We start from the raw sequence: 19,719 nt of genomic DNA, 5'->3' as shown, positions 1-19,719 counted from the left end.
AATCCCTAGCCCTAATCCCTCACCCTAGCACTAACTTCATTCCTAACCCTAACTATAATCCTAACCCTAAATCTAATTATCAGACTTCTTGCTTTCTCAGTGTTAGAAAGCCTACAATCCTCCCATGCCATGAATAAAAGGAGGCTCTACCACTGTGTCCTGCCGTAAACCCCAGTGCCCATACTCAGCATACACTAGAGTGGGTTCCCGACGACAATCGCAACCCCAAACCCCTCCCCCCCTGCCTAGTGCAGACAGGGCCCGAGTCGTAAGCATAAACCCTACCCCTCACCCCTAACCATAAACCTGAACATAACACCTGACCCTGATCCCATTGCTCACCTTAAAATGTAAATCTCACCATAACCCTAAATTTAACCCCTTATCATAACGTTAATGCATAACACTTACCCTGAGAACAACTCCTATCTCTGAATTCTAACCCTAACTCCAAGCCATAACCATAACACCTAATCCCTAATGCAAATTCTAAACTGCTAACCCTAACCTTAAACCTACCATCAAACCAAACATTACCCTAGCCCCTAACTTTAAAACTATGCCTAAAAATAACCCTAACACTTCACCCTTAATCCTAACCCTTAACTCTAACTCTAACCCTATCCCTAAGACCCTAACCATAACCCTAACTGTTAACCCTCACCCTAACACGTAACCCTGAACTTAACCCTAAACCTTAACACTAACCCTTAACCCTAACCCTAAGCCAAACCCTTAACCATAATCCTATCCTTTAACCCTAAACGCTAACCCTAATATTAACCCCAACCCTAAACCTAACCCTAGCACCCTAACCCAAACCCAACAACTAACCCGTATCCCTAACACTAACCCTAACTCCTAATCCCTAGGACCTAACCCTGACTCGAACCATAATCCCAAACTCCAAACCCCTAACCCAAACCCTAACCCTGATTCTCACACTACTTCCATTCTCAGAGTGAAGCAAGCCTACAATACAGCTATACTATGCGTGAGATGAGGCTCCACCTGAGTCCTGCATGTAGGTCCTTTCCCAAGGATCAGGGAACGATTTTGTGCTTTCGTGGAGACTCCGACAGCACCCTTCTCACCGTAGATAAAACAGGTCCTGTGCCCTTAAACTAAAAGCTAAATCTCAGCCCTAACACTAACACTAACCCCTAATCGTAAACATAAGCTCCGACCGTAACGCTGAACACGAACTCTAAAACCTTACCCTAAACCTAATCCCTAACCCTAACACTAACCCCTAAACATAACACTAAGCATGAACCCTAAACCTAACCCTAACCATAACACTTAACGCTAACCCTAAAGCCTACACGAAGACTTATTCCTAACACTAACAAAAACCCTAGCCCTTAGTCTTGATCCTTATCATTAACCCTCACACTAGCCCTTAACCCTAACCCTAATCCTAATCTTTAACCCTAAAGCTAAAACTTAAGCCTAACACTGTACCAAACGCTAAGCCTTAACCTTAACCCTAACCCTAAAACATAACCATAAACCTGACTGTAACGGTTAAACCTAACACTAACCTTTAACCCTAACCACTGACCTTAAGAACGCACCCTAACACTAACCTTCATCCCTAAACATTACCATAAACCTACCCCTAAATCTAATTCTCAGACTTCTTGCTTTCTCAGAGTTTAGAAAGCCTACAATTCTCCCATGTCATCAGTAAAAGGAGGCTCTGCCACTGTGTCCTGCAAGAAACCCGGGGGCCCATAACTAGTGCATGATAGAGCGGGTTCCCAGTGGCAATCCTAGTCCCTAACCACCCTCTCCTGGTGAAGACAGGGCCCGTGCGCTAAGCAAAAACACTATCCCTAACAGATAACCCTAACTCCAAACATAAAACCTAACCCTGATCCTGTTGCACACCTTAAAACATAAACCTAACCATAACACTAATTTATCCCCTTATGTTAACGTTAATGCATAGCACCCAAAGAAGAAGCCCTATCCCATAATTCTAAACCTAACCCCTAGCCATAACCATAACACCTCATCCATATTCTAAAGTGCCAACCCTAAACTTCAACCTACCATTAACCCTAACCCTAACCCTAACCCTTAACCCTAAGCCCTCACCCTAACACTAATCTTCATCCCTAAACCGTGCCGTAATCCTAACCCGAAATCTAATTCTCAGACTTCTTGCTTTCTCAGAGTTTTGAAAGCCTACAATCCTACTAAGCCATGCATGAAAGCCCGCTCTGCGACAGTGTCCTGCAGGAAACCAGAGGCCCATACACTGCATACGATAGAGTAGGTTACCAGCGACCATCACAGACCCCTATCTTTGCCTCCTAGTGAATACAGGGCCCATGCCCAGAGCATAAACCCTACCCCTCATCCATAAGACTAACCCAGAACATAACACCTAACCCTGATCATACTGCTCACCTTAAGAGGTAAAGCTCACCATAACCCTAACTTTAACACCTTATCTTAACGTTAATGCATGACACCCTGAGAAAAAGCACTATACTGTAATTCTAACGCTAACTCCTAGCCATAACCATAACACCTGATCCCGAATTCTGAAACACCAACCCTAACCTTAACCCTACCAACAACACTAACACTAACCCTAACACCTTACCCTAACCCTACACATAAAAATAACCCTAACCGTTGATCCTTAGTCATAACCCCTAACCTTAACCCTAACACTTAACCCTAATCCCAAGCCTAACCATTAAACATAACCCTAACACTTAACCTTAAACCTAACCTTTACCTTAATGCCTAGAGATCTAACCCTAACACTGACTTACAGTTAACACTAACCCTAACCCCCTAATGTTAACCTTAAACCTGAACCATAAACCTAACCCTTAACCCTAATCCTATCCCTAACCCCCTAAACCTATCCCTAACTGTTAACCCTCACCCTAACTCTTAACCCTGACCCTAACCCTAAACCTGAACCCTAACCCTAAGCCTAACCCTTAACCCTAACCCTATCCCTTAACCCTAACGCCTAACCCTAACGCTAACTCCAAACCTAAACCTTACCCTGGCCCCCTAAACCAGACTTAACACCTAACCCGTAACACTAACTCTAACCCTAACCACTAATCCCTAGCACCTAACCCTGACTCCAAGCCTAACCCCTAACTCGAAACCCCTAACCCCAACCCTAACCCTAATTCTCACACTACTTCCATTCCCGAGTGAAGCAAGCCTACAATACAGCCATGCCATGTGTGAGATGAGGCTCCGCCTGAGTCCTGCATGTAGGTCTTGTCCCAGGGCCCAGGGAATGATGTTGTGCTTTCGTGATGACTCCGACCGCACCCCTCTCACCGTAGATTAACCAGGTCCTGTGCCCTTAAACTGACCGCTAAATCTAAGCCCTACCACCAACCCTAACACCTGACCCTGAACCTAAGCCCCGTGCCTAAAGCCCAACACTAACTCTAAACCCTTACCCTAAACCTAATCCTTAACCCTAATGCTAACCCCTAAACGTAACACTAACCGTGGACAGTAAACCTAACCCTAACCTCTAACACAAACCCTAACACATAACTCGAACCCTAAAGCTAACCCTAACCCTTAACCCTAAACCTAAACCCTAACCCTAACTCTTAACCTTAACCCTAACCGTTAACTCTCACGCTAACCTTTAATCCTAACCCTAATCCTAATCTTCAACCGTAAACCTAACACTTAACCCTAACCCTGTACCTAACCCTAACCCTATACCAAACCCTAACCCCTCATCTTAACCCTAACCGTAAACCTCAACCCTAAACCGAACTGTAACCGTTAAACCTAAGAGTAACCTTTAACCCTAACCCTAATCCCTAACCCTAAGCCCTCACCCTAACACTAAACTTCATCCTTAACCCTAACCAGAATCCTAACCCTAAATCTAATTCTCAGACTTCTTGCTTTCTTTGAGTTTAGAAAGCCTGCAATCCTCCCATGCCATGCGTGAAAGGAGGCTCTACCACTGTGTCCTGCATCAAACCCACGGGCCCATACCCAGAGTACGATACAGTGGGATCCTGGTGACAATCCCAGTCCCCTAACCTCCCCCCACCCCCGCCTAAGGCAGACAGGGCCCGTGCACTAAGCATAAACAATACCTGTAACAGATATCCCTCACCGTGAACATAACACCTAACCCTGTTCCTATTTCTCCCCTTAACACATAAACCTCACCGTGAGCCTAACTTTAACCTCCTATCCTAACGTTAGTGCATAACCCATTCCTTGAGAACAACCCCTATCCCATAATTCTAACCCTATCTCCTAGTCGTCACTGTAACACCTAATCCCTAACCCTAATTCTAAACTGCTAACTCTAACCGTAACCCTGCCTACAACCCTAACACTGACAGTAACCCTTACTTCTAACCCCAACGCTATGCCTAACAAAAACCCTAACCCTTCACCCTAACCCCTAAGCCTTACCCTAACCCTTAACCCTAATCCTAATCCTATCCATTAAACCTAACCCTAGCTCTTAAAGCTAACCCTAAACCTTACCCTCACGACTAGACCTAACCCTGACACTAAACTAACACCTAACCCTAACCATAACCCCTACAGCTAACCCTAACCCTGAACCCTAAACCTAACCCTAACACTGAACCCTCACTATATCCCCAACCTCTAAGCCTAATCCTAACCGTTAACCCTCACCCTAACACTTAAACTGGGCCATAACACTAAACATTAACCCTAACACTAAACTTTAACCCTAAACCTGAGCCAAACCCTTAACCCTAATCCTATCCTTTTACCCTAAACCTAACCTCGAAACCTAACCCTAACACTAACCCCAATCCTAATTCTAACCATACCCCTTCATAAAACACTAACTCCTAACCCTAACACTTACCAAAAACCCTAATCGCTAATCCCTAACACTAACGCTTAACCTTTACCGTAACCGTTAACCCTCACTCTAACCCTTAACGCTGACCCTAACCTTAACCTTTAATCTAAGCCTGACCCTTAACCCTAACAGTAAGGAAAACCCTCACGCCAACCTTATCCCTTATCCCTAACCCTAACACTACAGCTAAAAATAACACTAACCATTGATCCTTAAACCTAACCCCTAACACTTACTTTAACCCCAAACCCTAACCCTAATCCTAAGCATTAAACCTAACCCTATCTCTTAACCCTTACTCTAACGCCTAGATCTAACCGTAAATCTAACCTACCACCTAATCCTAACCTTAAGCCCTAATGCTAACTCTAACCCTGAACCCTAAACCTACCCGTAAACCCTTAACACTAACCCTATCTATAAACCTTAACCCTGACCCTAACAATTACCCGCACCCAAACATTTAACCCTGACCCTAACCCTAATCCTTAACGATAAACTTAACACTAAACCCCAACCCTAAGCCCAACACTTAACCCTAATCCTAACCCTTGACCCTAAGCCTAACCCTAACCCCTAACCCTAAACCTAAGCCTAACCCCAACCTGAACCCTTAATCTTGACCCTTACCCTTAACCCTCACACTAACCCTACTCCTAATCTTTAACCATGAAGCTAACACTGAAGCCTACCCCTGTGCCAAACGCTAAACCCAAACCTTAACCCGAACCCTGAGACTTAACCGTAAACCTAACTGTAACTGTTAAACCTAACACTAACCTTTAACCCCAACCCCTAACCCAAGACCCCACCCTGACACTAATCTTCATCCCTAAACATTACCAGAATCCTACCCCTAAATCTAATTCTCAGAGTTCTTGCTTTCTCAGAGTTTAGAAAGCCTACAATCCTCCCATGCCATGAGTAAAAGGGGGCTCTGCCACTGTGTCCTGCATGAAACCCAGGAGCCCAAACCCAGCGTATGATACAGTGGGTTCCCGGGGACAATCCCATCCCCCTAACCCCCGCCCCCCGCCCAGTGCAGACAGGGCCCGTACGCTAAGTATAAACACTACCCCTAACAGATAACCCTCACCCTGAACATAACACCTAACCCTGATCCTATTGCTCACCTTAAAACATAAACCTCCCCGTAACCCTAACTTAGCCCCTTAACTTAACGTGAATGCATGACACCTTGAGAAGAAGCCCTATCCCGTAATTCTAATCCTAAACCATAGTCATAACCGTAACACCTCATCCCTAATTCTAAAACGTCAAACCTAACCTTCACCCTACCAGCAACCCTAACCCTAACCCTAACCCCTAACCCTAAGCCCTCACCCTAACCACTAATCTTCATCCCTAAACCGTGCCGTAATCCTAACCCGAAATCTAATTCTCAGACTTCTTGCTTTCTCAGAGTTTTGAAAGCCTACAATCCTACTAAGCCATGCATGAAAGCCGGCTCTGCCACAGTGTCCTGCATGAAACCCAGAGGCCTATACACTGCGTACGATAGAGTGGGTTCCCAGCGACCATCACAGACCCCTAACTTCGCCTCCTAGTGCATACAGGGCCCGTGCCCTAAGGATAAACCCTACCCCTCACCCATAACCCTAACCCAGAACATAACACCTAACCCTGATCCTACTGCTCACCTTAACAGGTAAAGCTCACCGTAACCCTAACTTTAACCCCTTATCTTAACGTTAATGCATGACACCCTGAGAACAAGACCTATACCGTAAATCTAACCCTAACTCCTAGCCATAACCATAACACCTAATCCCTAATTCTGAAACGCCAACCCTAACCTTAACCCTACCAACAACACTAACACTAACCCTAACCCCTTACGCTAACCCTACGCCTAAAAATAACCCTAACCGTTGATCCTTAGTCATAACCCCTAACCTTAACCCTAACCCTTAACCCTAATCCCAATCCTAACCATTAAACGTAACCCTAACTCTTAACCCTAACCCTGACCTTTACCCTAATGCCTAGAGATCTAACCCCCACGCTGACCTACAGTTAAGACTAACCCTAACCCTCTAATGCTAACCTTAAACCTGAACCATACACCTGATCCTTAACCCTAAACCTATCCCTAACCCCCTAACCCTAACCCTAACTGTTAAGCCTCACCCTAACCCTTAACCCTGACCCTAATCCTAAACCTGAACCCTAACCCTAAGCCTAACCCTTAACCCTAACCCTATCCCTTAACCCTAACGCCTAACCCTAACGCTAACTCCAAACCTAAACCTTACCCTGGCCCCCTAAACCAGAGTTAACACCTAACCCGTAACACTAACTCTAACCCTAACCACTAATCCCTAGCACCTAACCCTGACTCCAAGCCTAACCCCTAACTCGAAACCCCTAACCCCAACCCTAACCCTAATTCTCACACTACTTCCATTCCCGAGTGAAGCAAGCCTACAATACAGCCATGCCATGTGTGAGATGAGGCTCCGCCTGAGTCCTGCATGTAGGTCTTGTCCCAGGGCCCAGGGAATGATGTTGTGCTTTCGTGATGACTCCGACCGCACCCCTCTCACCGTAGATTAACCAGGTCCTGTGCCCTTAAACTGACCGCTAAATCTAAGCCCTAACACCAACCCTAACCCCTGACCCTGAACCTAAGCCCCGAGCCTAAAGCCCAACACTAACTCTAAACCCTTACCCTAAACCTAATCCTTAACCCTAATGCTAACCCCTAAACGTAACACTAACCGTGGACAGTAAACCTAACCCTAACCTCTAACACAAACCCTAACACATAACTCGAACCCTAAAGCTAACCCTAACCCTTAACCCTAAACCTAAACCCTAACCCTAACTCTTAACCTTAACCCTAACCGTTAACTCTCACGCTAACCTTTAATCCTAACCCTAATCCTAATCTTCAACCGTAAACCTAACACTTAACCCTAACCCTGTACCTAACCCTAACCCTATACCAAACCCTAACCCCTCATCTTAACCCTAACCGTAAACTTCAACCCTAAACCGAACTGTAACCGTTAAACCTAAGAGTAACCTTTAACCCTAACCCTAATCCCTAACCCTAAGCCCTCACCCTAACACTAAACTTCATCCTTAACCCTAACCAGAATCCTAACCCTAAATCTAATTCTCAGACTTCTTGCTTTCTTAGAGTTTAGAAAGCCTGCAATCCTCCCATGCCATGCGTGAAAGGAGGCTCTACCACTGTGTCCTGCATCAAACCCACGGGCGCATACCCAGAGTACGATACAGTGGGATCCTGGTGACAATCCCAGTCCCCTAACCTCCCCCCACCCCCGCCTAAGGCAGACAGGGCCCGTGCGCTAAGCATAAACAATACCTGTAACAGATATCCCTCACCGTGAACATAACACCTAACCCTGTTCCTATTTCTCCCCTTAACACGTAAACCTCACCGTGAGCCTAACTTTAACCTCTTATCCTAACGTTAGTGCATAACCCATTCCCTGAGAACAACCCCTATCCCATAATTCTAACCCTATCTCCTAGTCGTCACTGTAACACCTAATCCCTAACCCTAATTCTAAACCGCTAACTCTAACCGTAACCCTGCCTACAACCCTAACACTGACAGTAACCCTTACTTCTAACCCCAACGCTATGCCTAACAAAAACCCTTAACCCTTCACCCTAACCCCTAAGCCTTACCCTAACCCTTAACCCTAATCCTAATCCTATCCATTAAACCTAACCCTAGCTCTTAAAGCTAACCCTAAACCTTACCCTCACGACTAGACCTAACCCTGACACTAAACTAACACCTAACACTAACCATAACCCCTACAGCTAACCTTAACCCTGAACCCTAAACCTAACCCTAACACTGAACCCTCACTATATCCCCAACCTCTAAGCCTAATCCTAACCGTTAACCCTCACCCTAACACTTAAACTGGACCATAACACTAAACATTAACCCAAACACTAAACTTTAACCCTAAACCTGAGCCCAACCCTTAACCCTAATCCTATCCTTTTACCCTAAACCTAACTCCTAAACCTAACCCTAACACTAACCCCAATCCTAATTCTAACCATACCCCTTCATAAAACACTAACTCCTAACCCTAACACTTACCAAAATCCCTAATCGCTAATCCCTAACACTAACGCTTAACCTTTACCGTTAACCGTTAACCCTCACCCTAACCCTTAACGCTGACCCTAACCTTAACCTTTAATCTAAGCCTGACCCTTAACCCTAACAGTAAGGAAAACCCTCACGCCAACCTTATCCCTTATCCCTAACCCTAACACTACAGCTAAAAATAACACTAACCATTGATCCTTAAACCTAACCCCTAACACTTACTTTAACTCCAAACCCTAACCCTAATCCTAAGCATTAAACCTAACCCTATCTCTTAACCCTTACTCTAACGCCTAGATCTAACCCTAAAATCTAACCTACCACCTAATCCTAACCTTAAGCCCTAATGCTAACTCTAACCCTGAAACCTAAACCTACCCGTAAACCCTTAACACTAACCCTATCCATAAACCTTAACCCTGACCCTAACCATTACCCGCACCCAAGCATTTAACCCTGACCCTAACCCTAATCCTTAACGATAAACTTAACACTAAACCCCAACCCTAAGCCCAACACTTAACCCTAATCCTAACCCTTGACCCTAAGCCTAACCCTAACCCCTAACCCTAAACCTAAGCCTAACCCCAACCTGAACCCTTAATCTTGACCCTTACCCTTAATCCTCACATTAATCCTACTCCTAATCTTTAACCATGAAGCTAACACTGAAGCCTACCCCTGTGCCAAACGCTAAACCCAAACCTTAACCCTAACCCTGAGACTTAACCGTAAACCTAACTGTAACTGTTAAACCTAACACTAACCTTTAACCCCAACCCCTAACCCAAGACCCCACCCTGACACTAATCTTCATCCCTAAACATTACCAGAATCCTACCCCTAAATCTAATTCTCAGAGTTCTTGCTTTCTCAGAGTTTAGAAAGCCTACAATCCTCCCATGCCATGAGTAAAAGGGGGCTCTGCCACTGTGTCCTGCATGAAACCCAGGAGCCCATACCCAGCGTACGATAGAGTGTGTTCCTGGGGACAATCCCATCCCCCTAACCCCCACCCCCTGCCCAGTGCAGACAGGGCCCGTACGCTAAGTATAAACACTACCCCTAACAGATAACCCTCACCCTGAACATAACACCTAACCCTGATCCTATTGCTCACCTTAAAACATAAACCTCCCCGTAACCCTAACGTAGCCCCTTAACTTAACGTGAATGCATGACACCTTGAGAAGAAGCCCTATCCCGTAATTCTAATCCTAAACCATAGTCATAACCGTAACACCTCATCCCTAATTCTAAAACGTCAAACCTAACCTTCACCCTACCAGCAACCCTAACCCTAACCCTAACCCCTAACCCTAAGCCCTCACCCTAACCACTAATCTTCATCCCTAAACCGTGCCGTAATCCTAACCCGAAATCTAATTCTCAGACTTCTTGCTTTCTCAGAGTTTTGAAAGCCTACAATCCTACTAAGCCATGCATGAAAGCCGGCTCTGCCACAGTGTCCTGCATGAAACCCAGAGGCCCATACACTGCGTGCGATAGAGTGGGTTCCCAGCGACCATCACAGACCCCTAACTTCGCCTCCTAGTGCATACAGGGCCCGTGCCCTAAGGATAAACCCTACCCCTCACCCATAACCCTAACCCAGAACATAACACCTAACCCTGATCCTACTGCTCACCTTAACAGGTAAAGCTCACCGTAACCCTAACTTTAACCCCTTATCTTAACGTTAATGCATGACACCCTGAGAACAAGACCTATACCGTAAATCTAACGCTAACTCCTAGCCATAACCATAACACCTAATCCCTAATTCTGAAACGCCAACCCTAACCTTAACCCTACCAACAACACTAACACTAACCCTAACCCCTTACGCTAACCCTACGCCTAAAAATAACCCTAACCTTTGATCCTGAGTCATTATCCATAATCTTAACCCTAACCCTCAACCCTAATCCCAATCCTTAACCATTAAACTTAGCCCTAACTCTTAACCCTAACCCTGACCTTTACCCTAATGCCTAGAGATCTAACCGCAACACTGACCTACAGTTACACTGACCCTACCCTCTAATGCTAACCTTAAACCTGAACCATAAACCTAACCCTTAACCCTAACCCTATCCCTAACCCCCTTACCCTAACTCTAACTGTTAACTCTCTCCCTAACCCTTAACCTTGACTCTAACCTTAAACCTTAATCCTAACCATGTGTTTCATGAGCCTCTGCCTTTGTCCTGCGTTACAGTTGAAGCCCAACACCCAGGGTAAGATGAAGTGGGGACGCAGCCTTGCTCCACACCCACAGTGCCCCGTACATTAGACGGGTCCCGTGCCCTAACACACACCGTTAAACGTAAGCCCTAACCCTATCACTAAACCAAACCCTTCGTAAGCCCTGAATCTAACTCCTAACAGTAACCCTAATCCCTGACCCTTACTCTTGCCTCTCACCCTAAACCTAAACCCAACCACTAAACATAATCCTAATCTCTAACCCTAACAGTAATCCTAACCCTAATTCTAACCTAAAACCCTAACCCCTAAATCTAATCCTAGTCCCTAACACCTAACCTTACCCTAAACCGAATTCCAATTCTCAGAGTTCTTCAATTGAAAAACTTAAAAAAACCTAGAATCCACCAATGCCGTGTCTGAGATGAGCGTCCGCCCCTATGTCCTGCATGACAGGCAGGCGCCAATGCCCAGGGTACTATGGAGTGGAGTCCTGGGGTCTGTAGGCTTGCTAAACTCCAGTTTGGAAGAATTGCTATAGTCATATATAAGGACGCTTACATTTACTTATAGAAAGCAACTATTGGTGTGTGATTTGTAGGCTTGCCTTACTCTAGTTTGGATGAAGAAGCTGAATCATATATAGGAATATTAGCTTTGAGTTAGAGGAAGCATCTATGGGGGGTGCTTTTTTGGCTTGTTAAACTCTGGTTTGGAAGAAGTTCGAGAGTCTTATATAGGAACGATATCATTCATTCAGAGAAAGCAATTATAGGGAGTTGGTTTGTAGGCTTGCTAAGCTCTAGTTTGGAGGAAGGCGACAGTCATATATAGGAACGCTTACGTTCACATAAAGCGTCTACGGGGGGACGGATTCTAGGCTTCCTAAACTCTAGCTTGGAAAAAGAGGACAGTTATGTATAGGAACTCTCGGCGGGGGATTTGTAGCATTGCTAAAATCTTAGATTGGAAAAGTTGCGAGAGTCATACATAGGAATGTTAACATTCACTCAATGAAAGCAACTATAAGGGGTGCTTTCCAGGCTGGCTACACTCTAATTTGGAAAAAGTGCGACAGTCATATATAGGAAGGCTTATATTCACTCAGACAAAGCAATTATGTGTAGGTGTATAGTAGGCATGCTAACTCTAGTTTGGAAAATTTCGAGAGCCATGTATAGGAAAGCTTACAGTAACTTAGAGAAAGCAACGAACAGGGGTGGAGTGTAGGCTTTCTAAACTCTAGTTTGGAGGAAGTGCCATAGTCATATATAGGAACACTTAAATTCGTTCAGAGAAAACAGCTGTCGGGGATTGGTTTGTAGACTTATTCAACTCTAGTTTGGAAGAAGTGCGAGAGACATATATAGGAATGTTTACATTGACTCAAAGAAAGCAACTATGGGGGAGTGTTATTTTGGCATGCCAGATGTTAGTTAAGAAGAGGTACAAGACTCATATATAGGAACGCTTACATTCACACAGCGAGAGCAACTACGGAGTAGTGTCAGGTAGACATGTTAAAGTCTAGCTTGGGAGAAGTTCCAGAGTCCTATATAGGAAAGGTAACAGCCACTTTGAAAAAGCAAGTCTTGGCGGGTGGTTTGTAGGCCTGCAAAACCCTGTTTTGGTTGAAGTGTGAGAGTCATATATGAGAACGCTTACATTCACTCAGAGAAAGCAACGATGGGGTTGTTTGTAGGCTTACTAAACTGCAGTTTAGAAGAAGCACGAGAATCACATATAGGAGCACATACATTTTGACGCACTGAAAGTAACTATGGGGTGGTGTTTTATAGGCATGCTAAACTCTAGTTTGGATGAAGTTTGAGAATCACATATAAGAAAGCTTAGAGTCACTTAGAGAAAGCAAATCTCTGGGTGTGGAATGTAGGCGTGCTAAACTCTATTTTGGTTTAGATTGAGAGTCATATATGGAAAGGGTTACATTCACTCAGAGAAAGCAACGATGGTGTGGTGGTTTGTAGGCATACTAAACTCTAGTTTGGAAGAAGTAGGAAAATGATATATGGGAACGCTTACATTCACTCAGAGAAAGCAACGATGGGGTTGTTTGTAGGCTTACTAAACTGCAGTTTGGAAGAAGCACGAGAATCACATATAGGAGCACATACATTTTGACGCACTGAAAGTAACTATGGGGTGGTGTTTTATAGGCATGCTAAACTCTAGTTTGGATGAAGTTTGAGAATCACATATAAGAAAGCTTAGAGTCACTTAGAGAAAGCAAATCTCTGGGTGTGGAATGTAGGCCTGCTAAACTCTATTTTGGTTTAAGAGTGAGAGTCATATATGGGAAGGCTTACATTCCCTCAGAGAAAGCAACGACGGCGTGGTGGTTTGTAGGCATACTAAACTCTCGTTTGGAAGAAGTAGGAGAATGATATATGGGAACGCTTACATTCGCGTAGAGAAAGCAATTATGGGGTGGCGTTTTTGTAGCCATGCTAATCTCTAGTTTGGAAGAAGTTAAGGAGTAATATATAGGAAAGGGTACAGTCTTAGAAACCAACTCTCGGGGGATGTTTTGTACACCTGCAAAACTCCAGTTTGGAAGTGGGAGAGAGTCATATTGGGGACCGCGTGCATTCACTCAGAGAAATCAACGATGGGATTGTGATTTGTAGGCATAGTCAACTCTAGTTTGGAAGAAGTACGAGAATCGTATATAGGAACGCTTACCTTCTCGCAGAGAAAGCAACTATGGAGTGATGTTTGTATGCCTACTAAAATATAGTTTGGAGGAAGTTCGAGAGCCATATCTGGGAAGCTTACAGTCACTTAGAGAAAGCAACCCTCGGGGGTGTTTCGTAGGCCTGCTAAACTCTATTTTCAATGAAGTGTTAGAATAATATATGGGAACTCAGTGAAAGCAACGTTGTGGTTGTGGTTCCTAGAAGAAGCAAGAGAATCACATGTAGAACCGCTTACATTCCGGCACCGAATGCAACTATGGGGTGGTGTTTTGTAGGCTTGCAAAACTCTAGTTTGGACGAAGTTTGAGAGTCATATATAGGAAAGTTTACAGTCACGTAGAGAAAGCAACTCTCTGGGTGTGGAATGTAGAGTTATTTTGGTTGAAATAGAGTTATTTTGGTTGAAGTGTGAGAGTCATATATGGGAACGCTTACATTCACTCAGAGAAAACAACGTTTGGGTGGTGGTTTGTAGGGCATACTAAACTGTAGTTTGGAAGAAGTACGAGAGTCCTATATAGGAACACTTACATTCACACAGAGAAAGCACTTATGGCATCAGGTTTTGTAGGCATGCTAAACTGCAGTTTGGAAGAAGTTGGAGAACCTTATACAGGAAAGATTACCGTCACCTAGGGAAAGCAACTCTCGGGAGATTTTTTTTGTACACATGCTAAACTCTAATTTGGATGAAGTGTGAGAGTCAAATATGGGACCGCTTACATTCCCTCAGAGAAACAACACTGGGGTGGTTTTTGTAGGCATACTAAATAGTTTGGAAGAAGTACGAGAATGATATTTGGGAACGCTTACATTCACACAGAGAAAGCAACTACGGGGTGGTGTTTTGTAAGCATGCTATAGTTTGGAAGAAGTTCCAAACCTGAACAGTCATTTAGAGAAAGCAACTCTTGGTAGGTGATTTTTAGGTCTGCTAAATTGTATTTTGAAAGAAGTACCAGAGTCATATATACTAATGCTTACATTCATGCAAAGAAAAAACCATGGGGTGATGTTTTGTGGGCATGTTAACCTGTAGTTTGGAAGAAGTTGGAGAGTCTTATTTAGGAAAGCTTACAGTCACCTAGAGAAAGCAACTCTCGGGAGAGCCTTTCTTGGCCTGCTAAACTCTACTTTGCATCAATTGTGAGATTCAAACATGGGAATGCTTTCATTCATTCAGAGAACGCAACGTTTGGGTGGTGGTTTGTAGGCATTCTAAACTGTATTTTGCAGGAAGTACGAGAGTCATGTATATGAACGCTTACATTCATGCAGAGAAAGCAACTGTGGGGTGGTTTCTAGGCATGCTAAACTCTAGTTTGGACGAAGTTTGACAATCACATATAAGAAAGCTTAGAGTCGCTTAAAGCAAATCTCTGGGTGTGGAATGTAGGTGTGCCAAACTCTATTTTGGTTTCAGAGTGAGAGTCATATATGGGAAGGCTTACATTCACTCAGAGAAAGCAACGATGGTGTGGTCGTTTGTAGGCATACTGAACTCTAGTTTGGAAGAAGTAGGAGAATGATATATGGGAACGCTTACATTCATGCAGAGAAAGCAATTATGGGGTGGCTTTTTTGTAGCCATGCAAATCTCTATTTTGCAAGAAGTTAAAGAGTAATATATAGGAAAGCGTACCGTCATTTATAGAAACCAACTTTCGGGGGATGATTTGTAGGCCTGCAAAACTCTACTTTGGAAGAAGGGGGAGAGTCATATGGGGGACTGGGTATATTCACTCGGAGAAATCAACGATGGGATTGTGGTTTGTAGGCATACTAAACTCTAGTTTGGAAGAAGGACGAGAATCATTTATAGGAACGCTTACATTCATGCAGAGAAAGCAACTATGGAGTGATGTTTGTATGCCTACTAAATGATAGATTGGAGGATGCTCGAGAGTCATATCTGGAAAGCTTACATTCATTTAGAGAAAGCAACTCTCGGGGGGTGGTTCGTAGGCCTGCTAAACTCTATTTTCAATGAAGTGTTCGAATCATATACAGGAACGCTTACATTCACTCAGAGAAAGCAACGTTGGGGTGGCCGTTTTTGAGCATACTAAACTCTACTTTGGAAGAGGTACGAGAGACATACATAGGAGCGCTTACATTAACACAGAGAAAGCAAATACGGGGTGCTGTAGTGCAGGCATGCTAAACTATAGATTGGAAGAAGTTCGAAAGCTGACAGTCACTTAGAGAAAGCAACTCTTGGCGGGTGATTTTTAGGTCTGCTAAATTGTATTTTGAAAGACGTACAAGAGTCATATATACAAACGCTTACATTTATGCAGAGAAAGAAACTATGGGGTGATGTGTTGTTGGCATGCTAAACTGCAGTTTGAAAGGACTTCCAGAGTGTTATATAGGATAGCTACAGTCACCTAGAGAAAACAACACTCGGGACAGCTTTGCAAGCCTCTAAACACTAATTAGCAGCAATTGTGAGAGTCAAATATGGGAAAGCTTACATTCACGGAGAGAACACAACGTTTGGGTGGTGGTTTGTAGGCATAATAACTGTAGGTCGGAAGAAGTAGGAGAGTCATATATATGAACAGTTACATTCACGCAGAGAAAGAAACTGTTGGGTGGTGTATGTACGCATGTTAATCTATACTTTGGAGGAAGTTTGAGAGTCATATCTGGGGAAAATTACAGTCACATAGCTAAATCAACCATCGGGGACTGGTTTGTAGGTCTGCTAAATTCTATTTTGGAAAAAGTGATTCATATAAGGGAATGCTTATGTTCACTCAGAGAAAGCAACGATGCGGTGGTGTATTGTTGGCATGCTAAACTTTAGTTTGGAAGAAGTTCGAGAGTTTTACATAGGAAAGCTTACATTCACCTAGAGAAAGCAACTCTCAGGATGTGGTTTATAGGCCTGGTGAACTCTAATTTGGATCAAGTGTGAGAGTCATACATACGAGTTCCAAAATACAGTTTAGTATGCCTACAAACCACCAGCCTAACATTGCTTTCTCTGAGTGGATATAGACCTTCCCTTATATGAATCTCGGACTGCTTTCAAAATGCAATTTGCCGGACCTACAAAACACCGCCCGAGAGTTGCTTTCTCTCACTATAAGCTTTCCTATATATGTCTTTGGGACATAGTTTAGCATGCCAACAAAAGGCCACCCCATAGTTTGCGTGAATGTAAGCGTTCCTATGCATCACGCTCGTACTTCTTCCAAAGTATAGTACACCTACCAACCACCTCCCCAACGTTGCTTTTTCTTAGTGAATGTAAGCATTCTTTTATTCTCGTACTTCCTCCAAACTCCAGTTTAGTGTGACTAAAAATCACCACCGCAACCTTGCTTTCTCTGAGTGAATGTTAGCGTTCCCGTTTACGATTCACACTTCATCCAAAATAGAATTTAGCAGAACTACAAACCGGCCCCCAAGGGTTGCTTTCTCTGTGAGACTGTAAGCTTTCCTATTACTCCTAACTTCTTCGCAACTAGAGATTTGCATGCCTACAAAACACCACCCCATAGTTGCCCTCTCTGCGTGAATGTAAGCACTCATATATATGACTCTGCTACTTCTTCCAAAATACAGTTTAGTATGCTTACAAACAACCAACCAAACGTTGCGTTCTCTGAGAGAATGTTAGCGTTCCCAAGTATGACTGTTCCAAATGATGCAAAGTAGAGTTTAGCAGGCTTACAAACTATCTCTCGAAAGTTGCTTCCTCTGGGGGACTGTAAGCTTTCCTATAAAAGACTGTCGAACTTCTTCGAAACTACATTTCAGCACGCCAACAAAACATGACCACATGGTTTCTTTCTCAGCATAAATATAAGCGATTTTCTATATGACTCTTGTACTTCTATCAAAATACAATTTAGCAGACCTCAAAATCAACCGCCGAGAGTTGCTTTCTCTAAGTCACTGTCAGCTTTCGAACTTCTTCCAAATTATATTTTATCATGCCTACAAAACACCACCCCATAGTTGCTTTCTCTGCGTCCATATAATCGTTCATATATATGACTCTCGTACTTCTTCCAAACTGGAGTTAGTATACCTACAAACCGGCACCCAAATTTACCTTTCTCTGAGTGAATGAAGCGTATCCATGTATGCCTCTTTCACTTCATCCAAATTAGAGTTTAGCGGCCCACAAACCACCTCCTGTGAGTTGCTTTCTCTAGGTGACTGTAAACTTTCCTATATAAGACTCTCGAACTTCTTCCAAACTACAGTTTAGCATGCCAACAATACAGCGCCCCATCGTTGATTTCTCTGATTGAACATAAGCGTTCCCATATATGACTCTCACTCTTCTTCCAAAATAGAATTTAGCAGACCTACACAACACCCGAAAGTTCCAATTCTCTAGGTGACTTTAATTTTTCCCACATATGACTCTCGAACTTCCTCCAAACTAGATTATGATGATTACATAGGCCACCCCACAGTTGCTTTCTCTGCGTGAATGTAACCGTTCATATATGACTCTCCTACTTCTTTTGAACTACAGCATTTATTCCTACAAACCATCACGACAACGTTCTTTCTGTGAGTGAATGCAAGCGTTCTCACACTTCATCCAAATTACAGTTTAGCAGACCTACCAACAAACTACAGAGAGTTGTTTTTCTCTGTGTCACTGTAATCTTTCCTATGTAAGGCTCTCGAACTTCTTCCAAACCACAGTTTAGCATGCCAACAAAATACGATCACAGAGTTGCTTTCTCTGCGTGAATGTAAGCATTCGTATATATGACTCTCCTACTTCCTCCAAAATACAGTTTAGAATGCTTACAAACCACCACCCAAACGTTGCGTTCTCTGAGTCAATGTAAGCGTTCCCATGTTTGACACTCACAATTGATGCAATCTAGAATTTAGCATGCTTAGAAACAATCTCCCGAGAGTTGCTTTCTCTGGGTGACTGTAAACTTTCCTATGTAAGACTCGCGAACTTCTTCCAAACTACAGTTTAGCATGCCAACAAAACACCGCCCCATAGTTGATTTCTCTTCGTGATCATAAGCGTTCCCATATATGACTCTCATTCTTCTTTCAAAATAGAATTTAGCAGATCTACAAAATGGCCCCCGATGGTTGCTTTCTCTAAGTGACTGTAATTTTCCCCAGATATGACTCTCGAAATTCCTCCAAACTACAGATTAGCATGCATACATACGCCACCCAACAGTTGCTTTCTCTGCATGAATGTAACCGTTCATATATGACTCTCCTACTTCTTCCGAACTACAGTTATTATGCCTACAAACCACCACCCAAACGTTGTGTTCTCTGAGTGAATGTAAGCGTTCCCATGTTTGACTCTCACAATCGCTGCTTGTTAGAGTTTAGCAGGCTTGCAAAGCTCTCCTGAGTGTTGCTTTCTCTAGGTGACTGTAAGCTATCCTACATAACACTCTCGAACTTCTTCCAAACTGCAGTTTAGCATCCCCACAACACATCACCCCATAGTTTCTTTCTACGCATGAATGTAAGCGTTTGTGTATAAGACTCTGACACGTCTTTCAAAATACAATTTAGCAGACTTAAAAAATCACCCGCCAAGAGTTGCTTTCTCTAAGTGACTGTCAGCTTTCGAACTTCTTCCAATCTATAGTTTAGCATGCCTGCACTACAGCACCCCGTATTTGCTTTCTCTGTGTTAATGTAAGCGTTCGTATTTATGTCTCTTGTACCTCTTCCAAAGTAGAGTTTAGTATGCTCACAAACGGCCACCCCAACGTTGCTTTCTCTGAGTGAATGTAAGCGTTCCTGTATATGATTTTAACACTTCTTTGAAAATAGAGTTT

The sequence above is a fragment of the Eulemur rufifrons genome, chromosome 20, assembly GCF_041146395.1.
Source record: "Eulemur rufifrons isolate Redbay chromosome 20, OSU_ERuf_1, whole genome shotgun sequence".
Classification (NCBI taxonomy): Eukaryota; Metazoa; Chordata; class Mammalia; order Primates; family Lemuridae; genus Eulemur; species Eulemur rufifrons.
The sequence above is the reverse complement of the archived record's forward strand: the minus strand, read 5'-3'. Positions refer to the sequence as shown.